Here is a 24,571-nt window from a genome sequence, read left to right on the forward strand (position 1 = left end):
TAGGGCATCTCAAAGATGGAGAAACTGAGACTCAGAATAAGTTTACCTGTCTCAGTCTAGGGTTCATGTTTTATAAATGCCACACCAGGGACTCCAATCCAGACCTCATGCTAGTCCCAGAGCTTTTTCCATCATAACATTCTGTCTCTAGGAGCAAAGATTTATGATGAAGAAGAAAGAATGGGGTTAGAAAAAAAACAAAAACGACTTCCAAAACAGAAGAGCACACCTCCCTATTGTAAGCTTCAGCCACCAGCTCTCCAAAGCTTTGTTTCTCACCATCTCACCAACAGAATTACGTGGGGGAGCTCACTTAAAATACCAATTCCTGGGTCCTACTCTAGACTTAATGAATCCACATCTCTAGGGTGGGGAACCAGGAATGTGCATTTCTAATTGCAACCCCACAGTGGATTTTAATCAGTGGTTCTTCAACTGAACCACTGAATTTGATGATTCAGAAAAGGAGGAAGGCAGAGTCTAACAATCTCTACCAGATATTCAAAGATGAAAAAGAAACTTTAAAGTAATAACCAAGGAAGGAGCTTTTGCTGCCAGACATACAATTTTTAATTTTTTTGAGGCAAACAATTATTATCAACAAACATCTCAAGGAAATCTAGTCCATTTATTTTACTTGTTTTGACATCTGCTGATAATGACAAGCTACAGGGAAAAGCGGGTTTCAGGATTGCAGCAATTAGTTAATTTGTGGCTGATTATTAAAAAATAATATATGCAGCTCCGTGTTTCTGCAGAGGTGAGAGTTACAAATTACTATGCTTGTTCCTGTTGCCACTGCCACTGCTGATGTTATTGTTTTTAAAGAATTGCAGCCTCCATATGTTTGTGAATATTAATAGTTTGAGGTTTTTCAGGTTGCCATAGCCACCTCAGCTCCCTTCTGCCGGCAGGACATGGTGCACTGGCAGTCAGTATTGTGAAGGAATCCACATATGTAAATGTAACCTGGGAAGCTGCTCAAGCTGGAAACAGCCTCTTTCCTTCCCACGATTCCCAGTTTTAATCGTTAGTGACCAAAATGCACATGCTTCCAGCCCACTAGCCATCTCAAACCCAGCACAGTTATCCTCATACAACCATCCTCCATATCCCTGGTAACCGATCCTTCACTGTGCTTTTTTGAACCTTTATACCCACATTCCGACTCAGTCCTTCCGGCAATACTTCCTCCACCTTCTCTCCTAAACTGAAACATGGCCCTTCCCTGATTATGATGATACTGAACTCCTAAGTATATGCAAATCCTGGTGATCATTTTCTTTTCTAACCCGTCCCTCACCCTACCATCCCATTATCTCAAAAACTACAGGTAGGTGGGTACCAGCCTCAATGTTTCTGATTCCTCCCCTGTTTGACCATTCCCTTTCAGGGAATCCTCCTTTTATTAACCTCCTCCATCTAATTCTGCCATGCCTTTCTGATCTCAATCTTTGTCTTCTAACCTCTGTGGGACCCCCAAGCTTTCCTATGGGTCCCATCTCCTATCACCCCCCTTAAGGAACTACACAGAGATTAGATGCCAGCCTCAGCTACTTTACCTCCTCTACTCTAAAGCTGTTGCTTCAGCTCCATCTCTTGTTGATTTAAGTTCTACCTACAGGCCAGATCAAATGCTTCCACCATAGTGATGAGTTTTCTACATTTCCAAGTTGACTGACATTGTCTCTGGATCCACAAAGCATGTGAAGCTGTAGAACACAGTGCTTAGGAATGTGGTCATTGGATTAAATTATGCAGGTAAAGTCCTGGCTTTTCCACTTTGTGCCCCTGTGGTTCAGGACAAGTGTTCTAACCTTAAGACTTCAGTTTCCTCACCCCTAAAATGATAACAGTAATAACATCTATTTCACAGAATCACTATGAAGATGGAAGAGATAACTTCTGGGTATAATTTAGATTAGTTGAAGGTAAGAGGAAACATAACTCATACTAGCATAAGCAACAAAAGTGTATTACTGGCCCACTAATCTGAAAGTCCAGAGAAAAAAGAGTCTTCAGGCTGGGTTTGATTTTAGTGGCTAAGCCACAGATTCAAGAAGTGGTTTCTTTTTTACTCCCTCTGTTCTGCCTTCTGTGGAGTCAGCAGGCTTGCTTTCCCTCACAGGTACAAGGAGCTTCTTCTTCCAAAGCAAAGGAATGAACAAAATGATCACTTCAAAAAGTTCTCCCAAAATAGTGAGAGAACTTTTCCAGCCATTCTCAGAAAAACCTCTCATGGCCTGTAGTCCAGATGTGAATAGCTCTTCCCATTCACATGAGAAATGGCTCTTCCCATTCACATTCACAAAGTCGCATTCTTGAACCATTGCCTGGGGCAAGGGAATTCCTTGCACTAATTGGCTCAGACCTGCTCACCCTAGCACAGAGAAAGGGATTACAAATCCTGGAAAGCATCTTTCCATCTATAAACTGCACAGTAGGTATAAGACAAGGAAGAAGAGGCAGTTGGATGTTGGGAGGATGACATAATATTCACAATGGATGGTCAAGTCCTTCACTAATGATGGGAAATTAGTAAACACCCTGCTAAAATCAGCAGTGATTACTACATCATTTTTACCATTGATGACTACTTCTCATTCTTCTTTATATTATCATTTACCGTCAAACACTGCATGTTCTCACTCATAAGTGGTAGCTGAACAATGAGAACACATGGACACAGGAAGGGGAACATCACACACCCGGGCCTGTCATGGGGTTGGGGAGCTAGGGGAAGGATAGCATTAGGAGAAATACCTAATGTAGATGATGGGTTGATGGTTGCAGCAAACCACCATGGCATGTGTATACCTGTGTAATAAATCTGCACATTCTGCACATATATCCCAGAACTTAAAGTATAATTTAAAAACAAAAGTTAAAAAAAAAGATTGCTCCCCATACCCTGTGCAACGATTACTGATCTTTTCACCACTAACATACACTAACATGAACTTTTTACCACTAACGTACACACCCCAAATTCTGTACCTAGCAGTGTCCATACAAGAAACCTACCTTCGATACATGCTTGTTGGATAAATGAATAGACTGTAAAAGTGATCCTATCCAATGTCAAAGTCTCTTTCTGGCAAGAATTACAGATCACTCTCGATTATTTTATGCTCTTCAGTACAGAAAAATGTAATACATTTTAAAAAGCCTTTTTTATACAAAATAATATTACTAACCCATCACCATTACACAGGCACAGAGAGCAAGTATGTCTTTGGTATTTTCTGTCTGATCAGTAAACGCTTATCCTTTACTACAATTACATGCAATTTCTTCTTTTATAGCTTTCTTTCACTATTATTTCAGAGGTACATGATTCCATTTGACCAGACTAGATGCACTACGAAGAATAACATGAGACATATAATTTGTTTTGGTCAGTGTACCCTCATAATAAAAGCTAAAAGATCTTCAAATGAATAAATTCTAAGACCCTATAGTTTTCAAAACCACAAATTATCAGAAAATCTCCAATATTATACAGTGTAAAGAGATAAAATACTTACATAGGAAAAGACTTCCCTGTTAAGATTAATCTTTGAAATGTCTCATTTTCCATGAAAAATATTTAATCATCTTATACCAATATAAAGACATATATTCTTTATTCTGCCCAATTTTTTTAATAAATGACATTACTTCTAAACAATTTTATTTTAATGCTTTTGAAAAGTAGATGATATTAGCAATTCTGCAATAATTTAACTAGCAAAGGCATTGTTGTAATTTTTAGATAGATGTGGTAAATGGCTCTATATGGGAGTTGTTTCTGTTTTTTAATTCCTGGTATTTCTTTTAAAGCCTGCGTGATTCTAGACTTTTTAAAAATATAATATTAAACTTGGAAATGTCTTTGAGAGAAGAAAAGTGTGTGTGGGAGACTGTAAAACAGACTGACCGTCTCAGAGTAAAATGAGAGAAAATGTGGATGCTCTGTCTTTTAACAGAAAGCTGTAGCAGTGCAGAACCTTTGCTTCTTGTCTGTAGAGACCATGCAGTGAATTTTTAAGAGTAGAAACTGATGAAAGAGTAAAACAAGAAATGTTTAGAGAATATAAACTAGTCAGACCATCTGAACTTCATGGAAAAAGCAATACATTTTAAAATCATAATAATAGCACATGAGCCCAATCTAGGTAACACTACATATAGAAAGCTATATTATACATTATACATCTAATAATCCATATGCATGACCAGTCACATTTCAATTTCACATGTCTCCTAAAATTGCCACTTTGGTTTATCTCTAGCCACAAGCTTTTCACTATCCAATACAAAGCAAAGTCTCAGAAAATAATGAAACAAGATGAAGGAGAGCTCATGCAGTGGACAATAGTATATCCCCACAGAATTTGATGCCTGATCCAACTCAATGAAGTAGATATTGTTACCTGAGGCCAAGATATTAAATAATTTTGTTCTATGCTTCTGAGTATTGGGAATCGGGTCCCAAAGACACTGATGGCATTGTAATGTGAGATCTAACCAATAAATCTCTTTCCCAAAGCAAAATCCAGCAGAGAAAGTGGGCACCATTGATCTCACACAGCCAACTAAATAGCCAAAAGGTTGAGCAATGTAAGTTATTCTATTACCTCTGTTGAATTTGGGTGATGAGTCACTCAGGTGAAGCTTTTGATATTTCCTCAGTGATCAGACTGCTTGATGGTACAGCCAAAATTCATTTAAATCCATATTCCCTGCAGCCTCCACTCTGGCTTCCTTGGTGACCCTAAGTACAAAAACAGAGATGCAACCAGTACAATGGGAGGGCCTTCTTGATAATGATTATAAAACCACTTATTTCCAGGAGATACACACGCAAATAGGCTTATGAAGAGATGCTCAATCTCACTCATTATTCAAGAATAATAAATTAAGGCAAAAATTAAATGCTATTTTTACCCCAAAATTTAAACCATATGAGAATTTGGGAAAAAATTTCTCACCTATGGGAGGATATATTGATGCACTCTTGTTGTTGAATCTAAATTTTAAACATGCATACATTTTGAAACAGTAATTCCCATTTTTATAAATTGAACCCTAGGTAAGTGTTCAGAGATGCATACAGATGATATTACAGTGTTGAATAAGGAAGTAGCTAAATTAATTATAGTAAATCCATGCAGTGGAATGTCGTGAGGATCTAGAAAGAATGAGGTAAATCTATATATACTGATATGGAAATTATCCCAATGATATTGCAAAGTGAAGAAAAGTAGCTTGAATAGCAATAGCTATCACATGATTTCCATTTCCATGCTATGATTCTCATTTGTGAAAACAGCATATACATATTTTTTTCCTTGTGTACATAGAAATTTCTGGAAGTATAAAATACCAATAAGTCTGTGGAGGGGAACACTAAGGTAGCAGGGGCAGAGGTGAAGTCAATGTGGATACAATAGGACCTTAACTTCCCACCTATTCTTTCTTTATTTGACAAAAATGTTTACATGAGAGGGGCAAGAGATTCTCTTCTCTCTTATCTTGCCTGTGTGCAGGCGAAATTGGATGGTAAGTGTACAGTATAAAGAGCCTGTCAGACACCAGTGAATATTGGGTCCCCTATTAAAACATGACTGAGTGTGCACAAACACACCCACACATACACAACCCACTCCCTTCCACCAGCTTCTAAAACCTGATATCCTAGTATGCCTTCCATCAGGGAATGTCTCCATTTCTTCAAGGTATTCTTATTTCACAGGAAGACAGGCGAGAGGGACTAGGACAAGAGTTAATTTGGCCATTGTTGTCACTTGATAGCTAGCTTATATTTTTCAAAAGAGAAAGAATCTCTTGTTTTATTTTACATTTCTAAAACAGAGAGAAATAAAATCTTCCCAGGTGCTATCTGTGACTTAGGCAAATGCTGCATCCTGCTCCCCACTTCAATCAATCTTGAGAGAACAACTGGGGTGGGAACATTTAAAATATACCTCTGCTGTGATTGAAAACTGCAAGAATAATGAAACTTTAAGCATAATAATGTTGAAACAACACACAGTGAATTGTGGGGATTCTGACAGTCAGTGAGATTTCCAACTCCTTGTCTCTCTCTCAAAGCACAGAAACAGTAAAAAAAAAAAAAACTACCTTCAGTCAGTGGTCTCCAAAACAGATGTTGCTCTCACACATCAGCAATAAAGAAATTTTGAGCAAGCAGTCACAAAGTCACATACATCACACCATTTTACTAATATTATCAAATATAAAAATTAAAATTAAAACATGACATTTAAAATACACAGAAAATCAAATTTCTAGTATTTTTTCCCACATCCAATGGGTTTCTGTTCCAAATAACTCATTAAGAAGAAACTATCATGCTCTCTCTTACACAATTATAAAAGTTACACCCCTAAAATATTACAACTTCATCTACTCAACCAGCAAAATCTTTTGAGACAACTTTTACTGCTAAAATGCCTCCTTAGAGAGTGTAGCGACACAAAATTAATTTGAGGAAATTTATTATTATTCTTTCAATTTGGAAGGGGTAGATACTATTATGAGTGCTCTGTAGGTGCCAAGCATTGTCAAGAGCCTTAAAACATTTGACTTTTAATTTTTCCAACCACTCTGGATAGTAAACCTTATTCCCATCTTTCAGTTACAGAAACTGAGGATTAAAGCAGCCCAAGATTAACTAGTTAGAAACTGGTAAGATATCACATCGGAATCTTACTTTGACTGATTCCAAATCCAAACACTTAATCAGTCTATTTACTGCTTAGAAAAGGAAAACACTAGATGTAAAAAAAAAATGTGTAATGTGGTTACAGAATCTGAAATCATGAAATATTACGTAGTCAAAAAGATAAGAAGCAGTTTGAGAGCTGGGTCTTCTCTCATTCCATATCTGTGAGATTTATCACTTAAAGCTCACAGATATAGCTACACAGAAAGATTTTTCTGTAGCTAACAATAAAACAGGACCCCACCTGTATTTATCACCAGGTACACTACACCTTAAGAACTTTGGTAGGGAAGGTTTGCAAGCTTGTCCAACCCACAGCCTGTGGGCTGCATGTGTCCCAGGACAGCTTTGAATGCAACCCAATACAAATTGGTAAACTTTCTTAAAACATTATAAGATTGTTTATGATTGTTAATGTTAGTGTATTTTATGTGTGGCCAAAGACAATTCTTCTTCCAATGTGGCCCAGGGAAGCAAAAGATTGGACACCCTTGGTTTAGGAAAAACATTTTCCACAAATTTAAAGTTGTCTCTTTATAACTTTCTATTACTTTATTTAAAGTGAAAATAAAACCCACATAGATTTTTTTAAATTAAATCTGTGCATATGATTTGTGTGAGAAATTCTTTTTTAAATAATTTACTCTGTGGCAGTGGTGCTCAATGGGGGAGGATTTTGGCTTCCAAGGACATTTGGCAATGTCTTGAGACAGTTTTGGCTGTCACCACCAGGGTAGGGATGCTTCTGGCATCTAGTGGGTAGAGGCCAGGGATGTTGCTAAACGCTCTACAGTGCACAGGACGGTCCTCTACAACAAATAATTATCCTTCCCCAAATGCCAATAGTGCCAGGTTGAGAAACCTCACTCTAAGGAAATAATCAATGATATTGTCAAAAATAACTATCCAAATGTGTTCATCACAGCACTATTTGTGATTGTTTAATAATGAGATGTTAAATTACAGTACATTTATTCGTTAGAACACTGTAGCCATTTAAAATGATGTTGGCCGGGCACGGTGGCTCATGCCTGTAATCCCAGCACTTTGTGAGGCCTAGGCGGGCAGATCACGAGGGCAAGAGATGGAGACTATCCTGGCCAACATGGTGAAACCCCGTCTCTACTAAAAATACCAAAAATTAGCTGGGCATGGTGGCACACACTGAGGCAGGAGAATCACTTGAACCCGGGAGGCGGAGGTTGCAGTGACCCAAAGTAGTGCCACTGCAATCCAGCCTGGGTGACAGAGCGAGACATCATCTCAAAAAAAATAAAAATAAAAACAAAATAAAATAAAATGATGTTGCAGGAGAATATTTAACAACATGAAGAAGTGTACATGAATTTACATGTCCTAAATTAGTATGTTTGGTGTGGTTATAGTATTATAAAAGTATACATATACTTACATACAGCATGGAAAATATCTTGAAAGAATATTGACCAAAATATTAATAACGTCTGTTGCTGAAAGGAGATCCTATAAAATAATATCCATGACCAACGTCATTAAAAATATTGACACACTTATCCTGAGAAGGAAAAGCGCAGTTGATCTAAGCTACCATCTCAAAATCAAAGCCTTCTCAACATATAACATTTTGCAACATCTCTTTTCAGAACATGTCAGTGGAAGAGTTTTATTTCCTGACATCAAGTTCCTTAATGATAGAAGAGGGGAGCAGCAGGTGTTTCTCACCAGGTGCCTTCATGATGGAAGCAGATAGAGTTCACTGGAATATTTTTGTTCAGAGCCAAAATAGCACCTACTATTCTCATGCCTTGTCTTTAAAAGCTTTCTTTGTTACACTATGATTCAAAAGCAAAATTACTCTTTTGCACCCACTCCAAGAACACTATGATCATGACACTCTGCAAACTGAATAAATGTTTGAAACATCATGAACATCACATATCCCCATATCAGAATGTTGTATGAGTAGGAGGCATTATGATAACATCTGCTGTGCAGCCTCTTAACTTCCTATTGCAATTCAGAAATATTATTGGTGTCCCTCCAGAAACGCATCCTTTATTTTAGTGACCAGTAGCCTTATTGTGAATAAGCCAAGAAATAAAATAAAATGAAATGGCAAAAAGTCTCCACAAATACTACAATGTTTATATAAACCAAAAAAAAAAAAACTGATAAGAGAAAGTTTGCTCACCAATATACTTGAACTTCTTATCTGCACCAGCCAGAGAAAGGAAACAGGAAGAGGTGAAGGAGAAAGGGAGAGAGGAAAAGAGGACTATCTATTATTTACAAAGGAGCAAAGATTATATAAAATAAAATGTCCTTGCTTATATTCATCTAAAAGAGGTCCAAATAGCTTACAGTTACCCATGGTACTAAGACCATTTCTTCTATTCTGAAATATTAAATAAGAACAATATTTTCTTAATGGCTCCAGAAAAGAGAAAGTACTTTTGTTATGGTTGTTCATCCATTACATTACATATCATGTAAAATCATTGAAAGCACATTAACTCTCTGACTCAAGATCATAAAATAATCATATGTACATGCCTTTATTTCCTTCCTAAAATCTTAGGAAAATACCAAAAAACACGTATTTTTTTAAACACCGACAAACTCTGGAAAATAGAAAATCATTTCATCAGTGAGCCAAACTTTGAAGAAATTTCTGAAAAGCAGAGAGCAAATAGAATAAGATTGACAGAAGAGTCCAAGTAAGAGAGACAATCAAAGAGAAACAAAAGAGAAGGGCACTACAGAGCCACATTTCCCAGTGGTGATACAACAAAACTCCAAGTTTAGAGTCAACAAGAACTGGAAGGAGCATCAGGACATGGAACAGCCCTCAGGGTAATTAACGAGTGGGCCAGTTTCCAGCCAACATCCGTGTGTACAGACAGGCTGATTGCAACATGCATCCCAGATAGAGCACAGTAAAAAACAGTTCTCTAAACCTATGCTGTCCAATATGGCAACACACGAGTGGCTAGTGGCTTCAGTATTGGACAGAACAGCCCCAGAATATTTCTATTACAGCAGAAAATTTGATTACATGCCACTACTCTAAACAAAGTGGGAGGTCTGATGATAGTAGCAAGAGTAGAGAAGGACATACAGGAGAGGAACTGAAAAAGGAATTTTCCTGTCATAAGCGCAGGGCCTAGAAATGAAGCAGAAATGAACTAAGATAAGTGCAGACATACAGACAGGAAAAGGCAGCTCTGTGCCAAACTGAAATGATTTTTTTTTCCTCTTCAAGTAAAAGGCAGCAAGAATTACAGTGGTTAAGAGGATGGTCTCTGGAGCCTGAATGACTAGTGTTGTTCATATTTACAGCTATACAGCCTTAACACATTAAATGCATAAGGTAGAACAAGTGAATTAAAGCCCTTGGTACATGTTTTCTTATCTGTTATATCAAATAATATAATAGTCTCTACCTCACAGAATTATGGGAGTATTAGTTAATTTATATAAAACCCTCAACAAGTGTTTGCTCCTGCAATTGTTATATTATTACCACAATAAATTTTTCTATACTCAGAGCAAAGCCATCCTTAATTTGACAGAAGTAGAGAGCGTGAGATTGGTACCCACCCTCCATGCATCCTAAGAAGACAACCTATCCCCTGTACACATTATTTACAAAGAGTCAGCTGGTAGTTAGTCCTCCCGATCCTGTGACAGTCCTGTTTCTTAAACAAGCAAACAAAACTGTGGAGGACTCACGTGCCATCTAGTCTTTTAATCAACTTTGTCTTTTATGTATAAATTTGAAAAAAAACTATCAAACTCCAGACATCTGAGGACAACAAGAACATGAAAGAGAAAGATAAAAATAAACATTAAAACTGACTTCAGAGGAAATAGACATTATATAAGCAACATAAGATAATTTTTTTAAAAAAACAGACTTTGACAAGATATTTTATAAGTAAAACAAGAAAGTACTATCTTAAAAGGTAATCAATATCGTACTAGAAATTGAAAGCATGATTGAAAAAAAAAGAAAGAAAAAAATGCAGAATGCCAAGAGAAGAAAAGTAGCAGAATACTTATATCTTGTTTTTAGAAAGATATAAGTATTAATCACTTTTAATTTTTTAGAAAACTAGGTTAAAATGTATTCATTAAAATTTAAGAGGAATTACTAAAATTAATGTGATCTAAAACAATAAAATAACAAGAAAATAAAGAAAAAATTTACTTAGTAAAATATAAGACAAAGGAAATATAGGTAAACAGAAACATTAAATATGAAGGAAATAATAACCCTATTTGTGTCAGCAATCACTATATATGTACCCAAATTATATTCTTCTAATAAGAAAATATATATATATAATTAAGTTTTATATAGCTATATGCTATATAAAAGAAAAAAAAAGGTTGACTACAAGGTATGAACAAAGGTATACCTGTAAGTGCAAACAAAATGAAAGCAAGTACGGTAAAAAAAAATTAGATATAGAATTCAAGGCAGAAGGTATTAAATGAACTAGAGCAAGCTGTTTCATGTTAGTAGAAATTACATTACACCCAAAGCAAACAAGCAGGAAAAAGAAAATTTATGCTCCTAATAACACAAAGTAAAGATATATAAATGAATAACCACTAAAAATGTAAGAACTCATAAACATTATAATAATGTTGAGACTTTACATACTTAATTTAAAATAACGTATCAAGTAATCAAATATTGCAAAAGGTCATAAAATACTTGAGTAACAATAAGTTCCTTATATCTAAGAAATAGAGCATGTATAATCTTTTTGAATGTCCTTAAAACATTTACAAAAATTAATCATATTTTTGAACCCCTACTGAAGCCATAATTTGCAAGAAGTAGAGACCATTTTGCCATTACCTTATAATAGAATAGAAATTAATAATTTTTTAATATTTGGTAAAGGAAAAATAAATTTTCCATAAAAGAACTAGATCTCCCATACAGAATTTCAAATAACTTATGTAGACCCTGCCCCATCAAGGAGGTTAACTCTCTACCGTTTAAGTGTAGGCTGCACTTAGTGACTTACTTACGAAGAATAAGAGTATAGAAAGGAAGAAAAGGTAAATTCACACTGGAGACTCTGACAAGCGCTACCTCAGCTAGATCTTAATATGATATAACAAGAATGGCACTTCATCTCTGTGATCTTCTTTCCTTCCTTAATGTTAATCATGGAAAAAAATACTTCAAACCCAAAATAAGGGATATGCTACAAACAATAACAAAAAAACTGACCTCAAAGCTATTAAAGTTATTAAAAATTAAGAGACTGAGAAATGCTCACAAACCAGACAGAGCCAAAGAGACATATAAAGTAGTATCTTGGATGGGATCCTGGAACAGACAAAGGACATTATTTTAAAAAACTATCAAAATTCAAATAAAGTATAGAAATTTGTTAACAGTAATGTACTGATGTTGGTTCCTTAGTTGTAACAAATGTACCACAGTAATGTAAAATATTAACAATAGGAAAAACTAGGTGAGGTGTATATGAGAACTCTCTGTATTATCTTTGCAATATTTCTGTAAATCTAAAAGTATTTTGAAATAAAAATTTATTTAAATAAAAATTAATTTTAAAATATAGCAAAAAAATCAGTTCAAGAAAGAAACACCTAGTTGATTTCATTCATATGAAATTCTAGCAAATGCAAAGATATAGAGCTAAAAAATCAGAACAATGCTTACCTCTGGAAGTGTAAAGGATTGAGTGGGACAGGGCATGAGGAAACATTAGGGGATCATGATAATATTCCATATCTTGATTTGGATTTGGATTACACAGCAATATGCATTTGTCAAAATTCAGTGAAGATACACTTAAGAGTTGGGCATTTCATTGTATATAATTTTTAAATCGTGGCCAGGCGTGGTGTCTCATGCCTATAATCCCAGCACTTTGGGAGGCTGAGATGGGTGGATCACTTGACGTCAGGAGTTCAAGACCAGCCTGGCCTACATGGCAAAACCCCATTTCTACTAAAAGTACAAAAATTAGCTGGGCATGGTAGCATACACCTGTAATCCCAGCTACTAGGGAGGCTGAGGCAAAAGAATTGCTTGAACCCAGCGGGCAGAGGTTGCAGTGAGTCAAAATCATGCCACTGCACTCTGACCTGGGCCACAGAGAGAGATTCCATCTCAAAAAATAAATAAACATGTAAATGAATATTGAACTGTAGTTAATGATATGCATTATGAAATACGTAGACAGAAATATACTGAAATCTGCAATTTACTTTGACATTTATTCAAAAAAGAATATGATGGCTTAATGCATAGAGCGAGCAATGGGTAGGCGAATAGCTATGTGGTAAGCAAGTAGAATAAAATGTTAATGGTAGAATTTAGGTGATGGGAATATGTGCATTTATTCGCAAATATTTTCAAAATCATAGTGTATTCATAATAAAATATAAAAACAGAAATTAAGGAAATTTTAGAATTAAACTATGCTAACCATCAAAAACTATGCTGGTAAATAAAGGAAAAAGATCATTAAAAGTTCAAGGAATTAACAGACCAGATGTTGAAGGATAGCAACTGGATTTGCCAAGCATGATAACAGGCATTGAAATCATAAGAAAGACAATGCAATAAGGTAGGGACATTATGGGGAAAAAGAGATTACGCATTTCCAGAAGGAGCAGGGGTTTTTATAAGACAGGGTTCTGGTCTAGAAGAGGTAATAGAGAATGAGTATATAAATCCTAGCATCTACTTGAGGTACATGGAGCAGGAGGGAAGAGGAAAATACAGCCTTTTTTAAAGAGAATTGAACGCACAGAATACACAGATTTTGATCACAATAAGAACAGAACATGATGCAAAGAGGAGAGGAGACACAGGACACTTTACTGATCAACAGCGCAGGTCCCAGAGGATACAGGAAGCTTTGGGATTCTAACAACGAGGGGTTGGCGATGTACAGATTGCTGTACAGATGACAAAAATGGGGGTGATAATGAAAGTCCAGGAAGATTTTGCCTTCTAGAGATTACTAAAGTAAATACAGATGTGTGGCATCGTGAAATTAATCCTCAGTCTCGTAGAAGAAAGAGAGTGATCAGATACAGTACTATGGACTGAAATGCTCAGGGAAAAAATTCAAACCTCACTCCTGTCTCAGACAGCATCTAGGGATACAGCTAAAAAGAAGCTGAAGAGGCCGGGCGCAGTGGCTCACGCCTGTAATCCCAGCATTTTGGGAGGCCGAGGTGGGCAAATCATGAGGTCAGGAGTTCGAGACCAGCCTGGCCAATATGATGAAACCCCATCCCTACTAAAAATACAAAAATAAGCCTGGCATGGTGGCAGGCGCCTGTAGTCCCAGCCACTCAGGAGGCCGAGGCAGAAGAATGGCTTGAACCCGGGAGGTGGAGGTTGCAGTGAGCCAAGATCATACCACTGCACTCCAGCCTGGGCAACAGTGAGACTCCCTCTCAAATAAATAAATAAATAAATAAATAAATAAATAAATAAAAAGAAGCTGAAGAAAGGAGAATGGGATGCATGGGATGCATTTTTTAAAATCAGAAAATAATAGAAAACTAATCAAATTTTGGAAATGTAGACTAATAAAACGGAAGCCTGGTTCTCTGTAAAAATTAATAAAACAGACTTATTGACTTCTGGAAAGCATTATCAAAAAAACGAAAAAAGAAAACATCAAATAACCAATATTAATCATTAAAAAGAAAACATAACTGGAAATTCAAAGTATTTCTGGTTTTCATTTTCGAAAAATGTCAAATATGTACAAAGATAGAAAGAATAGAACAATAAAACTTAATGTACCCATTAACCAGCTTCAGCAATTACTATGGCTTATTTTGTTTCATTGCTATCACCATCCACTCCCTGCAGCCTATATTACTTTGAAGCATATGTCAGATATCAAACCATTTCAGCTGTAAATATTCAGTGTGTATCACTAAAAAGTAGTATCTCCTTTTAAAGACAGCACTATATCATCATCACAGATTCAGTGTTCATATTTAAGTTTTCATATTTTTTAGTTCTTATAATTTTCTTGGTTTGTTTGTTTAAACCAGAATCCAAATAAGATCCATACATTACAATTGGTTGATATTCTTCTAGGTCTCTTCTAATGTATAGGTTTCCCTTCTCTCTTTAGCTCTTGCTTTCCCCCTATAAATGTTGTTGTTGTTGTTGCTGTTGTTGTTGAAGAAATGGTGTCTTTTATCCTGTGGTTTGCTTACAGTCTGGAGTTTGTTGATTATATCCTGCAGTGCTGTTTAATATATTCTTATATATTCTTCATTTGCTGAATATTGGCAGTTACATCTAGATGCTTCATCAGATTCAAATTCCATTATTTGATAAGACAACGTCATAGATGACATTGTGAATCTCCATCAAGAGCTGACCATTTCTGCTTTTGTGATGTAGCAGCAATTGATAATCATTGCCTAGCCAATTAATTCACTGGCGTGAAAAAATGATATTTTATTTACATTGTCAAAAAAATTATCAGAAAACATTCTGTACAGCCTCATGCCAATAAATCAAAAACTCTAAATAAAATAAAAACTTCTCTTGGAACATGTTTTATGAATATTGAATCTGTAATCCATAATAAACTTTAACAAACTACTTACCATACAAAAAATTAAAAAGATAATTATGAAAAACTCATGTTTTAGAGACACATTTTCGCAAACTTCAAGGAACAGATAATTCCTTTGTTATAAACTGTTTCAGACCATAGAAAAAGATGAAAAACTTCACAGTTCATTTTATGAAGCGATATTAATTTTGATATGAAACCCAATAAGAGTATAATAAAAAGGAAATTATAAATCAGTTTCATTTGTGAGGATTTAAAAAATCATTAGCAAAATGAATCCAGCAATATATGAAAATAATTTAACATAATAACCAACTGGAGTAGAACCAGAAGTGCAGACGTGGTTTAACATTAGAAAACAATTTCTATGAAACAAAAACAGATGGCTATCCTCCCTCACTTCAATTATTTGACATTGTTCCGGAGGTTCCAATTAGCACAAATAAGGACGTAAAGTTGTTTAGTATTTGAAGATTATATGATTGTACGTAAGAAAAATCCAAGATTCCAAGTGAAAAACTTGTTACCAAAAAAAGCAAATACAACTAAGTAGGCTGGATATAAAATTAATATACAAAAATTGGTGGCTTTAATATCTAAAAACAATAACTACTTCTAACGAATAATGGCATAAAGTACCAAAAAATCAATAGCAATAAAAAATAAATCTCCAAGAATATTGTAAGTAAATAATTAACAAGATCTAAATAACAAACGGATTTAAATACTCTTGAGGGATGTAAAATGACAAATAAATCAAAGTATAACATATTCTTAGGAAGACTAAACATTAATAGAAATGTTATTTCTCCTTAATCTATAAATGTAGGGAAATCTTAACTATGAGATTTAAATGATATAATAAACACACGAGAGTAGCCAGGAAAAAAAAAATCTGGGTAAAAAAAAATTCAGAGTATAATAGGGATGAGCCCAAAGAGGAATTAAACATTATAAAGCCAAAATAACTAAAGCAGTGTGGCAACAGCACATGAAGAGATAATCAATGGACTATAATAGAAAGTGCAAAAATGAACCCAAAAGCACACAGAAATTTATATTATGGGCACCTCAAAGCAGCAAGGAAAATGTGACTGATGCAATAAGGAGGGCTGGCACAACTGGATAGCCATTTGGAAAATTGCTTCTGTCTTACACCTGGATAAATTCCAAAAAGATTAAAGATTTCCTGAAATATAAAAGTGTTTGAAAAAGCCATTTGCAAATCCTTTCAAAATTTCAAACTGGGAAAGATGTGTTTATGAAACATTACCTAAAAGAAAAACTAGATAAAAAACAATCTAGGTGAAGATTTTTGCAATTAATGACATACATAATGCTTAAATACCTCTCAAATGTGTGAAATGTATAGATCCCATGCATACTCAGCATGACAGTACCTCTTCTGCAGCGTCTTTGTCAAAACAATGTGTTAATTATTTTCACTGTGCTCATAGGTCAAAACTAATATTTCGACGTTGTTTAAATTCATGCTATTTATTTTTAATTAAGGCTCTGCTTACACTTCGGGGAAAAAAAAGACTATTTTCCATATTTTATGTTGCAAGTGTACACAAAGCTTTGATTACAGTAGCAATACTCTCCAAAATGGAGTTAGACTAAGCTGGGTCCAGAACCCAGCCCTATCGCTTCTTCAATATGTGTCTTTGCAGAAATTAATGTCACTGACCTCAGGCATCTTTATCTATAAAAGAGTACTAGTAATATCTACTTCACAGGGTTTTTGTTGGAAAGAAAATGAGATAGCAATTGTGAAGTTCTGGGCACACAGAGTAGGGACTTCATGTGTGTTAATGTTTTTTACCTCTTTTCTTCCCTTGCCCTCATACCTGGAGCATGGACGGTTCCATTCTTTCAAAGAGCAAGCTTACCTGGATAGCTAAGAGAACCTACTCATTTTACAAATGGTGAAACTGAGGCCATGCAGAGACATTTCCAGAGAAACATCCCACACAGACATGGACAATGACAGTTTCCTCTTATCCCCCCGAAGGAGCCGAAACCACGAGTCACTGCAAAAACCTCCAACTCCAAACCTCAACAGGTTTTCCCATGTCCTGTGAAATCCCATCTATCCACAAGATATCCAAGGTGATAATCCAAGAGTTAAAAAACAGCCACCATTTTTTTTTTCTAGACTATGTCCTTTTGAGAACTGCAGAACTAAAACAAACTGTATAAGCAAGTTTGGAAGAGTTAATGCTGAGAATGTCTCTTGGACACAGCACAAGGGCTCCACCTTCAGCTTTAGAGTGAAGAGGAATTTTTCAAAAATTCCACTGTCAGAGTCCTAAGAAAGCAGACCTCAAATATAATCTCTTCTCATAAAATGTAAACTACACAACCTTTCACTTTTAAATATTTCAGTCCTGAATATTTATCTACTGCCCACAGGTGAAATGAAGAGTCTTATAATGTGCAATATTGACATTATAGTGACAAGATTTAAAAATGTATTACATTTTCTTTAAATTCTTCAGAACGTACATTTTCACGTCATTTTCTTTATAGTTGCAGCAAAGCCTGATTAGCTCTTTCATTTTAATTCTCCTATGGTTTCACTCAATTGGACTTAAGTTCTTCTAATAAAGAAAAAGGTTAATTCTTGCCCAGTAGATTTACTTATAAATTACCAGTGGGTTTTGAATATTCCAGTAAATACATTGCAGTCTTTGGAAGAGAATTTTTATATTGACAAAGGGAAGCAAAATTCAGTTCTATTCAAGGATGTTGATTGGACCTTGAACATTAAAATCTACCAGTGGGCAGTGGTAAGGAATACAGCATCTAAAAACAAACTTCCAAGAGAGTCCCGTAATTTCACAGAATGAACCTCACAAATCTAAGTTGAATTCTAAAGCGATTTATGTAATTGCATTACAGAGTGGAAGATATTCCACTTTTTTCAGCTACATATTTTACAGTGATATATTTTTTTAAAGGTGACAAAGTGCCAATTGCTGTACAAATTGTGACATATAGGAGGGAAATTAGTCATTTTTCTACATTAAAATTAGTAGATATAGATTATAAGCAAATGTAAATACAGACAGACACAGATTGAATCTTTCAAATCCTGATCGTAAGTGTAAACTTTTTGCTAATTTTCTCCATCTTTTTTCCTCTATCATGCTCTCAGATTTCTAAGTCTTAGTGAAAAGTCATAAATATTCAGGGTTATAGAACTGTGTCTCAGTAAAGAAAATTGGAAAATTAAACTTACGTCTTAAACCTCAGAAAGTTTCTACATGCCTTCTAATGGTTTCTTGAATTCTTATCTTTTTTTTCCCATTGGATTGCTTACAAAACTGGAGTCAGAAGTTGCCACAGAGAAACGTGATTTTTTTGTGTCCCAAAGACACTGAAATGAGATTACCGCCTCACCAAAGCAAGGATTGAAACCAAGCCCCAGCTTCTGTTTTTTTCAACACTCAGGTTTCAAAGTCCTTGCCCATCTAAAGTTTCTTTTATAATGGTGGGGAGTTAAAATGTGTAGTGTAATTTCCATCCACTTAGCACCATGATAATTATTCTTAAAATGTATTCTAATCCTCATAATGACCCAATGACAGTTGTTTTAAGATTCCTCATTTTATCATTAAGTAACCAAAGCATAAAGAAAGTAAATAAGCCTGAAGTTGTGTTGGTGCACCAGCAGGCCCAAACTCTTACTCCATATCCTCTCTACATATATCAACCACCACAACCCTCACATTAACCCCGTATGTAGGTGATTATCAAAACAAATACTTTTTGAGGCCAGCTGTGGTGGCTCAGCACTTAGGGAGGCCAAGGTGGGTGGATCACCTGAGATCAGGAGTTCCAGACCAGCCTGGCCAACATGGTGAAACCCCATCTTTACTAAAAATACAAAAATTAGCTGGGCATGCTGGCGTGTGCCTGTAATCCCAGCTACTACGGAGGCTGAGGCAGGAGAATCACTTGAACCCGGGAGGTGGAGGTTGCAGTGAGCCGAGATCATGCCACTGCACTTCAGCCTGAGTGACAGAGCAAGACTCCGTCTCAAAAAAAAAAAAAAAGAAAAAGAAAAAGAAAATACTTTTTGAGCAATTTCTATTTGATAGACATTATGCCTTATGAAAATGAAGCACAGAAATGTTAAGCTGCCTAAGATATCACAGCAACTTCACAAAAGTTGGAACTAGAAGTCATCCACTGAATATCGACCCTAAAGAGCAAGCAGAAAGATTCAAAGTGAACAGGCTCTGGAATCAGAAATGTCTGCATTCAAATCCCAGCTCCACCACAGCCAGCTGTGTAACCTAGGTCGAGTTACCCAACATTACTATTCCTCAATTTTCTCTTCAGTTAGTTGAAAAGAACAATAGCATGCCAAATTTTTATGAGGATTAGAGCTACCATATAAAAAGAATCTGGTACAAAGTATGGATGCATACAAGTTCTTTATCATTTCAGAAGAAATAGGATCTCTTAGGCATTTTCCTCACGGTGAACAATTATTATAGGCATCTCAACTTTATTGACCTTGGCTTTTCCACTTGCCCAAACATAACAAATTTACTACCCTAAAAGAATTAGCTTTGACCATGCCTGTCCCCAAGTATCTAATGAAAATATTGGTGTAGGTACAAAATAAATGCTCTTGTTCTTTCCTCTCTTCCACCTCCTCTCTCTCTCCCTCTCTCTCTCTCTCTCTCTCTCTCTCTCTCTGTCTCACACACATACACACACACACACAGTGTCTTAGTGCAAGTAGAACCATCAATGAGATTAAAATGTTTCACTAGATGGAAACAAGAGAAAAAATACAAACTCTAAAGAAAGATGCTGAATTGCTATCTTTCTAATGATAGAAGAATACCTCATAACGACAAATTGTTAAGCTAATTATTTTAATTTTTAAAAATTGGAAAATCATGATATTAATGTCTTGTAAAGCTTTCTCCTCTCTAATTTCATGCCTAATGTGAAAAAAGCCACATCATACATAGGCCTTTTTTAAAAATAAGAAGTCCAGAAGTTATTAGTAAGATATTTGTTACTGAACTAATATAAAGGAAAGGTTATTCACCTCCTGCAATATCTTATCAAGACCATTCTTTAGGAGAAAAGTCCTAAACTATGTAAACAATTCAATTTTTCCCTACATCACGGCTCATCCAGTTAAAGCAGGATCCTTCCTCTCAGTCACGTTGCAAGCCTGGGACCCCCTAGACAGAAATACCCCATCTGGGTCTCACTCAGCCACACTGGCATGCCCCAGCTCACCTGTGTTATAGCTTGTACCCATGCTCAGCAGTTCCTGAGTTCTTGTACCATGCCCAAGAAGAATGAGGATACATGGGACATTGAAGGGAGAAGAGGGAAGAGAAGAATTTTATTGAGTAATGAAAATGGCTTTCAGCAGAGAGGGAATGGAGGGGTGCAGGGTATGGTTCCCCTGTGTGGCTGGGTCTGAGTCTTATAGACTCAGAATCTGGAGTGCATGCTGATTGGTCTGTGAGTATGCAAAAATGGTTAAAGCAAAGACACCATGCAAAGGTGAGCACAACAGTGTAGAAAACCATTTAGGAAAGGGTAGGTATATGTAAAATAGGTGAAAGGTGAGGACCAATTGGAGGAAAGCACACCAAACAGGAAAACAAGTTCTCAGTCTGGTCTGAGGAATTAACTTGTGGCTTGGCTTTCAGGCTTTAAACTCTTTGGCTTGGAGGTGGGGTTTCACTGGAATCCTACCCCTATTTGCCTATGCATTTGGCTGCCTCCTGCTGCTCTCACAATTTTAGAGCTGTAAAATATATGAACAGATTTATTCTGAGCCAAATGTGAAGACCATAACCCATGACACAGCTACTACCAAGAAAGGGGTCCCAACCCAGACTCCAAGAGAGGGTTCTTGGATCTCGCACAAGAAAGAATTCAGGGTGAGTCCATAGAGTAAAGTGAAAGCAAGTTTACTAAGAAAGTAAAGAAATAAAAGAATGACTACTCATAGGCAGAGCAGCCCGAGGGCAGCTGGTTGCCCATTTTTACGGTTATTTCTTGATTACATGCTAAACAAGGGGTGGATTATTCATGAGTTTTCCAGGAAAGAAGTGGGCAATTCCCAGAACTGAGGGTTCTTCCCCTTTTTTGACCGTATAGGGTAACTTCTTGACATTGCCATGGCATTTGTAAAGTGTCATGGCGCTGCTGGAAGTGTAGCAGTAAGGATGACCTTGAGGTCACTCTTGTTGCCATCTTAGTTTTGGTGGGTTTTAGCCAGCTTCTTTACTACAGCCTGTTTTATCAGCAAGGCCTTTATGACCTGTATCGTGTGCTGACCTCCCATCTCATCCTGTAACTAAGAATGCCTTAACCTCTTGGGAATGCAACCCAGTAGGTCTCAGCCTTATTTTACCCAGCCCCTATTCAAGATGGACTTGCTCTGTTTCAAACACCTCTGACACAGCCTCAGGAGGTTCTGAGAACATGTGCCCAAGGTGGTTAGGTCACAGCTTGAATTTATACATTTTAGAGAGACTTAAGACATAAGACATTAATACATGTGAGGTATACATTGGTTCTGTCCCATAAGGAGGGACAGCTTGCAGTGGGGTCTCACAGAACATAGGTAGACTCAAAGATTTTCAGATTGGCAATTGTTTGAAAGAGATAAGTTATTATCTAAAGACCTAGAGTCAATAGAGAGGAGTGTTTGGGTTAAGATAAGAGATTGTGGAGACCAAAGTTCTTATTATGTAGATAAAGTCTCATAGGTGGCCACCCCTATAGGCTAATGTTTCCTAGTCAGATCTTTAAAAGGTGCTAGACTCTTAGCTAATCTCTTCAGGATCAGCAAAAGACCTGGAAAGGTAAGGGGATTATCTAAGGAATGTAAATTTCCCCTACAAGAAATAGCTTTGCAGGGCCGTTTCAAAATATGTCAAAGAAATATATTCTGGGGTAAAATACTTTGATTTCTTTCAGGGCCTGCTATCTGTCATGTGATGCTATCCTAGAGTCAGGTTGGAATTTGGTATCTTATTGTTACTATTGGTCTTAAGGTCTCTGTTTTAATGTTAATGCTGGTCAGCTATGCCTGAATTCTAATGGGAGGAGAGCATACTGAGGCATGTCCAACCCCTCTTCCCATCATGTCCTGAACTAGTTTTTCATGTATCTTTGGAATCCCCATGGCCCAGAGAAGTGATCCATTCAGTCTGTTGGGGGGCTTAGTATTTTATTTTTGGTTTACAGCTTGAAGAGTCCACTGAGATTATTTAGCCACTGCAGAAACTTCTGGAATATCTGCCTAGTTTTTCCTCCTCTTTTCTGAGAATTAACTTCCCTTAAATACTGGAGTAGACTTCTCAGCCATGTTTGTAATTCATGACCCCTCTCTATTTCGTCACAGGTATGAATTCCTGGATCAACATGATAAATCAGGTTAGTCTTGAACTTCAAACATGCTAGTTGGCCTCAGGGGTTAAACTAGAGGCTAGAGAAGCCATATTTAATCAAATTTGTCACAAAGCAGGGGAAGGAAGTATGGGAGAAAAAGAAAATAGACTTAAATCAAGTTTAGCCAAAAACTGTCTCTTTACATATTTTAAGTTTGGCCTAAAGGTTTTTCTGTACATTGTAAACTGTAACAAGTAAAGGTGTAAACAGACCATAGCCTACACTCATGCTAATCACCAAGTTTTGGCCAATCAAATATAGCCAACTGTTTGAATAGTGTTCAAATAAGGCAAAAGCCAACCTGTAACCAATCCAGCTGTTTCTGAATCTCACTTCCATTTTCTGTGCATAAATCATTCATTGCTCAATTAAACTCCTTTAAATTTAATTCAGCTGAAGTTTTTCTTTTATCAAGACAAACAGAAAAAATAAGAAGAGAAAGTACATGGAATGAGAAAGAGGTCAGAAGAGAGAAAAAAAAGAAAATGTCTTCCTTGCATTCTGACAATTTTCTACTCCCAAGCATCAATAATTCATGAGACTCAATCACTTTCTGCCCTTGGTTTACATGTGATGCTCTTAATTGTTTTGTAATCCACTTCAGTCACTCTTAAGTTAAAGTTTTTGTTTATGGCAACTGTGGAATTCAATAATTCAAACTTAAAATTAATTCAAACTTAAAACTGTTGGAATTTTAAATTATTCTGAGCCTTGAAAGGAATATGGCTATGCAACCTGAGTCACACAGAATGCAGCTGCAACTTCTGCCTTTTTTTCTCTAAATAATTAAGACCAAACAACATCAGAGATAAGACCCCTCAGATTATTATCCCTCCTCATGGTGGAGTAATAAAATAACCTTCCTTAGAATGTACCACTCTGTGACCAATTAAGTTGCAGTGGTGTATGTACTAGTCTTGTATGGAAAATGTTAAAATCCTGCTAACATCTCTATATAAATGAAACCTTAACTCTCCACTTAGGAACACTACCCCATTCTCTTGGAGTCCATTTCCAGGTGTCTAACCTCAAGTTTAGCATTCCAATAAACTCTATACTTAATCATATTTTCTGAATCTCATTATTTAAGGTTAACACAACCAAATGTTCCCTCACTAAAATATTAGATCAATGCCTTCTTCTATTTTATAAAACAGAGAATGAGACCCAGAAGGGTGAAGTTCCTGCTCTGCTCATTTTCACCTACATAATTAGCAGAACTAAATTCAGTTCCTTTATTTACAACCGAAGTTCTCTTCCTACTACACTAATTTCCATTGAATGTTCTAAAATACTGAAATGGAAGTATGAGAAACCCAAATATCATACTTCACAAAAACCTAAGATCCATTAATTGTACGACATAGAAAACATTGCAAATTAAACTATGATATGTTGCTAAGATGCAAATGATAGTAAGAGATATTCATATTTCAAATATATTAAAATACGAAATCAAAGGCTCACTTCAGAATCGGGGAAAATGGTAATATAATGGATGAACTGAATTTGGGACAGAGCAGGTTGAAATGTATTAATCGTAGTACCAGTTGGGGAGGAAATGCATAAGTTTTTCAAATAGGAAAATGAATACTGTGATTCTTCCTGTTTTAAAATCCATTGCATATGTGTTGCCAATAGTGGAGAATCTGAGCCAAGTTCAGAGTACTTAAACGATGAATGGAAAGGACACTTTCAAATCCTCTTCTTGATTGATGTCAAAGTCCTAACACTAAAGGAATGTGAGGAAAGAGATGGAAAATGTATAAACCCCATTTCTAGTCCTCATGCATCATTCTTTAATCAA

At 36.1% G+C, this 24,571-nt stretch overlaps 1 long non-coding RNA gene across 1 annotated transcript in view; it reads right to left on the reverse strand.

Moving 5' to 3' along the window:
- Window positions 1-24,571, reverse strand: part of LOC104006625 (uncharacterized) — a 645,150-nt gene that overhangs the window by 456,671 nt on the left and 163,908 nt on the right. Inside the window, exon 4 of the long non-coding RNA XR_010157400.1 lies at window positions 4,620-4,756. This is a non-coding gene — a long non-coding RNA (uncharacterized LOC104006625). The remainder of the gene's footprint in view (window positions 1-4,619; window positions 4,757-24,571) is intronic.

Source organism: Pan troglodytes, chromosome 4, assembly GCF_028858775.2.
Source record: "Pan troglodytes isolate AG18354 chromosome 4, NHGRI_mPanTro3-v2.0_pri, whole genome shotgun sequence".
NCBI classification, from domain to species: Eukaryota; Metazoa; Chordata; class Mammalia; order Primates; family Hominidae; genus Pan; species Pan troglodytes.